This window comes from Thermobia domestica, chromosome 3 (assembly GCF_964235325.1).
Source record: "Thermobia domestica chromosome 3, izTheDome1.hap1.1, whole genome shotgun sequence".
Classification (NCBI taxonomy): Eukaryota; Metazoa; Arthropoda; class Insecta; order Zygentoma; family Lepismatidae; genus Thermobia; species Thermobia domestica.
The window spans coordinates 144,602,896-144,609,459 of record NC_137456.1 but is presented as its reverse complement, the minus strand read 5'-3'; positions in this window follow the sequence as shown (position 1 = coordinate 144,609,459).

Here is a 6,564-nt window from a genome sequence, read left to right as displayed (position 1 = left end):
TTATGCATGACTATAGTGAGTGAAATTGTGTGGAGTCTTTCTTTTACAAAATATAGCCAAGTACACGAGGAAATCCAGAGACACAATTTATTGCGTCATCAACCCAAGATGTTCCATTTTTATCGAGGATTGGTCATTTGCGTTAGCTACCAACAGGGCCCCTTTAGAAGGCGAGGCTCGGGGTGAAGGCTCCTCTGTGTCCCTTTACGCCGCCAATGCATTCAAAATGACTTTTTTGTCATTGAACATTTTTTGTCAGCTTGGAAAACCTTTAAAAGAATTTACATGAACTACAGTAGATTATCGATTATCCAGCCTAGTTCATGAAACGAAAAAGTATTCAGTCCCCAGTGTAATGCGGATATCTTTTATTACTTTTAGCGATCTGCTCGGCTATCGATGCATTCATGAAAACAAAGTTCGCCAAGCTGTTGGAAACAAAAACTTGGCAGTAAGTATTTCATCCCACCTTCGGAAGTGTTGAAGACAATTAAGCCAGCATTACACTACATTGTCCAGCAGAAGAAAGTGACACCAGCTGATATTTTCTGCTTGCAGAAATATAAGAACATTGCGTCATGGAAGTGGGGTGAAAGAGGAACGTAGTCATTTATCAAGAAGTTTTTCGAAACCTAAAAAGTGTAAGTTGTACTTTTATATCTTCGGCCTAACTTTCCACATTTACGAAATCATTTATCAATGGAGCATTAATTTATTTACTTTATTAAAATTAAGCCTACATTTTGCGTTAATACTTCATTTATTTAAAAATTGATCAAATATTCATACTGTTCAGTGCACATCATTTTGTTTCCTGCAATTAAGGTTCGGGATTACAAAATTTATTTTAAAATATGAACTCTATTATTATTCTTAAACTTTTTTTCTGTCATAAACGATTAGGACGTAGACTAGAGTGCATAACAAGCATATATAAAATACTGGAATATACTAAGATGTAAGAAAATATGGATAAAAGCTGGTTACGGCATAAAAAGTGTGTTTTTAGTGGTATGGGCGAGGCAGGAAATGAGATCTGGCTTCCTTGTTATCTGAACTGCCCTTCTGTCATGTAAGGCCGGATAGTCAGTAGTCTACTTTATCTGTTTCCTATCTCAGGATTTAGAATAAGTATAAACGATTATGTAGCGTAAAGTTGCGATAGTTCAAGCAATGTTGTTAAATGAGCGGACAATTTAAGTTTGTAAATAAAAAAAGCAAAGGTACGTTATAACTTGGAAGCTTTGATAATTTGATTTCCGGATTGCTTATACACTGTTATCCATGTTTTGTTTTTAAAGCAATCATGTGCACACTATAGTGCGAAATTTCGCCACGAAAGTAGTAGTTCAAACCAGAACAAGTTTATTAATAATACGGGTAATGCCATAAATATTTGGTAGCATGCTGGCATGTGACACGAGGTGCTGAAAGTATCCTCCGTTCATTTCAATGTATTTCTAGGTATGTCACAGAATGCTATAATGTCTTGTGTTCTTCCACGGTACTGTTGTGGATAGAACTTGTGATGTTTCCTTTATGCTCATCTGTGGTATGTGTATCATTGGCTTAGTGCTTTTCCTTTAAAGTTCCGTGGAGAAAACGCATAATTCAATAGATCAGAGTGGCGATTGTTTAATGATAGCGCTCTTTTCTAGAAATATTTCAAGAACCATTTGCAAGTGATTCCCATGAGGTGTGCCATGTTGTCCCATTTTGATTAAGAAAAAGCAATTAATTGATTTATCTTGGGTTAGTTGGCTGCAACACCGTTCAGCTATATCCAGATATAGTAGACAGGAATTTCAAACTCAGTATGCTGAGTGAGCCAGTCATTGGTTTATAATAGTTCAAACCTCGAAAAGAGTTGTGACATTTTCATACTTAAATGATCTATCTAAAAAGTTAGTAAATATATGAAAAGCTTATCTAATACTGTTATTCTTTAAAAAATAAAACGAATATAAGAAACTCTGAGTAATATCATAGATGAGTGTGAGTAGTCACAGGAATGTTAGCTTGCTTCTTGCTGGAGACTTGTTCTTTTTCATAAGTTAGAAAAGTTGTTTACACTGATACGTACTACCGAACTTGGAAACCACACATGATGCAAATTTACTAGTTTCTAAAAACCACGTAGGCAAATAGTTATAAAATTTGGAGATATTCACTTCACTGATTTTTTCGACAGTGTTGAATCGCACTGAATTTCTATTAACTCTATATGTAAATAGGTTGACACTTTTTCAATATCGATTCCAAAAGGAGCAGAAAACACGGAGAGCTCATGGTCCATAGATCTGATATTGCAGAACCTTTCCTCGAACTCAGTCTTAAAACACATAAATTGGAAAGTGTGGCAAGTTTAACACTTTTCATCCCCTAGAGTAGTAACTTGCTTTTCGAATGCTTTTACCAGATCATTAATATTCGTAATAGTTATAGATTTTCCTTCTACTTTCAAATTCAAATCTGACAAGTACTTCATAATATTAAATACAAAAGAAAGATCTCGTAAACACAAAGAATCCGTATGTAGGCCTAAGTTAGTGTTTTCTCAAAAATAGTGAATTTCGTCTGTCAAGTTTCAGAATCTTCTGAGAAACATAGTGTATGATAGTCAGCGAGCGCATTTCCGTATAATAAGGAAAGCAATAGTACGCATACTTTCGAAGAAAGCAAACAATTGCAACTCTTTTAAGTCTTGATATCATACAAAATTGATGATTTTAACTGAATTGATTTATGGAAAGAATTTCATAATATTTTCCATGATAATCGCTTTTAAGCATAACAATCTTTTAAACAATACATTACATTAAGTGAGGGTTATGGAAAAATTAGTTACGAGCCGCAAATTTCTCACAAGTTTGGCATGCCTGCACTACAGTATTCAAAGTTAATTCGAATAAATTTGGCCTACCAGTCGTACTCATGACTCTATGTATCAAAAACTACTTTTCTTATTGTGTAGTGGTTCTGTCATAGTCGGGTAAAAAATTGTATTAGACCAGTGTCTCGTAATCTCCACATTCATATAATCAGAAATATTGACTTGGTCAAGCTCAAAAGTCCTCCGTTAACCAAACTCGTCAACCATCGCTGCTACACAGTAAATATTATACGAAGAACGTTCAATTTATAACCGAAATTTCTTTTGTTTTGAGGTGTTTTTGTGCTCAGCTTGGCGTCCGTGTCCCATCTTGTGATAGTGTAGTCCAGACACTTTTCTGCGACAACGGGCAGTTGAGAGTATAGAGTCTCAGAGAGGGGCGATGGACGATACAAATAACCTTGACAGTATGGAGATTGTGGCTTCAGTCGAGTAGCGCTGCATCATCAAGTTCCTCCTGAAAGAAGGAGGCGTGAAACCTGCTGAAATTTTCAGAATATTAAGTGTGCAATATGGCGAATAAACTTTGTCGCAGTCGCAAGTGTACGAATTGAATTGGAACCAAGTTTACAATTGGTCATTTTTTGGCATATTTCATCTTTAAGAATTCTATCTAAAGTTCCCTTCAGAGCTTATAATATTCATGGTCAGGTACTAAATAATTGTTATAATTTTTAAGAAAGTCAGTTAGCTTTTCTTTGGACCTGGACCTTTTATGGACCTTTTATCTTGATACGCTCTTGTAACTTCTAAGCCTAATGGATTGAAAGCTAAAAATTTTGTAATTTTGCAAGTATCGACAGCAGACATGCTTAGCATACTACCAGTAGGTTAACAGTGTTGTTATCCTAACAAAATTGTATTTTTAAAACAGCACTACATCAGTTTATTACACACTTTAAATCTACATGTTAAATGAAATCCACGTGTTACAATGTTAAATTAATTACTCAGTGTTGCAAACTAAGGACGCTCCATTATCAGAGGCATCGAAATTTTGGTGGTTTCTAGAACAGTACTACTGGAAATGAGACAGACGGCGCAATGCATATTCAAAATACTTTCGAGTATAATATTATTATCATGATATGACACATTTTGAACGAATACAAACAATGTTACAAGGGATTGAATTTTTTTTCAAACGCCTTTATGTAGAAAAACTGCTTAGATAAGTACCTCATCCATTTGAATAGATGGTTCTCAATGGTGTGAAAATTAGAATACCGTATACAGCCGTTCTAGGGATACGGTAAAAACTGCTTAAAATTGTGTAATATCAAAAACATTTTGTAATTATACCTACCAAAACCATTGTTTACAGAGGAAAGTAAATTAAAAAAAAAAAAAGTTTTGAAAACTTCTTATAATTACGCCATTTTAAGCAATATATCAATTGTTATCATTTTTGATATCTTCTAAATAGTTTGAGATATCAAATTGCTAAAACGGCATTATGTTCTTTGTGTTTATTGAAAATTATGTATACTCATGTCCAAAAGTATTGTTGCATATCTATAATTATCTTCTTGTAAGAATATAATTTTATAATGATTTAGCAGAGTACTTTTAATACTGATACTATGTGTATATTTGTGGTAAAGTACATAGGAAAAGAATTATAAATACGAAAATTAGAATGAGTAAAATAAAATGTTGCTAAATGGACAAGAAAGTTTTATTTTCGTTTTATTGATCTTATTTACTGCTCTTTTGACATGTTATTTTCGTTTTATTGATCTTATTTACTGCTCTTTTGACATGAAATTTGCCACATACATGTCTTTACCGATTATACACATACTAACATTCTAAGAAATAAAGGGTGAATTCGTTATCAAATTACATTCCTGTAACAATATATTTATAGACATGCGACAATAATTTTGGCCATGAGTGTACATAATTCAATGTGATACTTACCTAAATACTTTCTCGAAATAAAATAGTTTGAAAAATTCATATATACAATTTCTTGTAACTTAGTTTTTCCTTGGTCTAAATACTTCCTATAATGACCGTAGTATTCGACGTTAAAATGCTTTGACTTTATACTTTCCCGTCAGTCTCACTTGGGTTATTACTCTTCTAGTACTCACCAAATTTTGTTCGTTTTTCGATAGTTGCCGTACTGTAACGCCCTTGGTTTACACTGCTACTAACAAGTGTGATATTATATGTATTCGTTTTAAATGTAGGTTTGAAATATATAGGGGAAACTGTTGTACCTTGAGCATAGTGTACCTTGGAACACTCGCATGTTTCTGAGTTGCTATACTATCTTGTGGTGATTCAATGAACTATATGATGCTTTGACATTGTCAGACAGTCCCAACATGGCTTTCGTTGTGCTCAGAAGCATATGTGATTTATGAATGTGAAATTGTTTTATTCAGGGATAAAACGGACTATTTAGAAATTGAAATATTGTTTTTTAGTGCCATTACTGTTTGTTGTTTATTTAATCTGTAATAATCTATTAGTTCAGGGGGATTAGGTGAGCATTTTTGTGACTTGTTTTTCTACGCTGAATGTAGCGTTATCATTATTGCGGCATTTTAGCAATTGTCTACAGCTTCTTGTACCATGAAACAGAAACACATCTTGTACCTTGGAACATGTTCCAAGGTACATGAACTCGTTGTCAAGTGTACTTTTGAACATTCTTTTATTATCGTTGCAGGAATAGAAATGCCAAGAGACAAGATAGGAAAGAAAAGGCTTGCCATTAACCCAAATTCAATCAAGAACACAATTAAAGCAGTCATTTCCGAGCCTGGAAGCGTATTTCCATTCGCGAAGTTTGCAAAGTTTGCCAAGTGTCTTTAGCTATTTTATCCCTACATCTAAAATATTTTAGACAGTCAGAGGAAGAAACATTTGAGTATAGTGTGAAATGTGAGGACGGAGGGGAGAGATTAACTACATACATGACAAATGTGGCTAATGGCCACATCGATAACCATGAAACGCACTTATCTCTTGAGGCTGTTGAGATGACTGCTGAAGCTAAGGTTATCATGCTGACTCCCCATTTGCATACTTCAGGACTACAGCCACCGGATGTGGCTGTTTACGGTTCTTTTAAATGTTTTTTATAACCAAACTGTGGAAGAATGTTTACATAATAATCCGGGGAAATATTTTGATATTTATGCTGTGGCCGAAGTGTTGGGAATTATTTATTCGCGCGTGCCTTCAGCATATCAAATATCGCCGGTGGTTTTCGTTGTTCAGGGGTTTATCCTATAGATACGATCATTTTCTTGGAGTTAGACTTTTTACCAGCTTCACTAAGATACCATCGACCGGATTGTCATCTAAATGATATATGTGAAAAGGACAACACTCTGTTGCATGAACGAAACGAAACAGTTGTGCAACTCTTGCAAGTTTTGCCTTCTACATCAGTCTTTAATGAGGAAGTACATTCAAACCAGAAAGCACAAACTCCGTAAAGTGCAAAATGTCGAAGAAAGACTCTCACAAGTAGAAGTAGAGTAGTAAGAAACACACTTGCAAAGCAAGAATTGAAAGATAAGAAAGAGCACAGAGCCACACAGAAAGGAAATAAGAAGCAAGAACAGCAAAGAAAAGGAAAGAACAAATCCAATAAAAAAATTAGTTTCGAAACATCTGATGAAGAATCTGAGAACATAAGCCTGTATGAA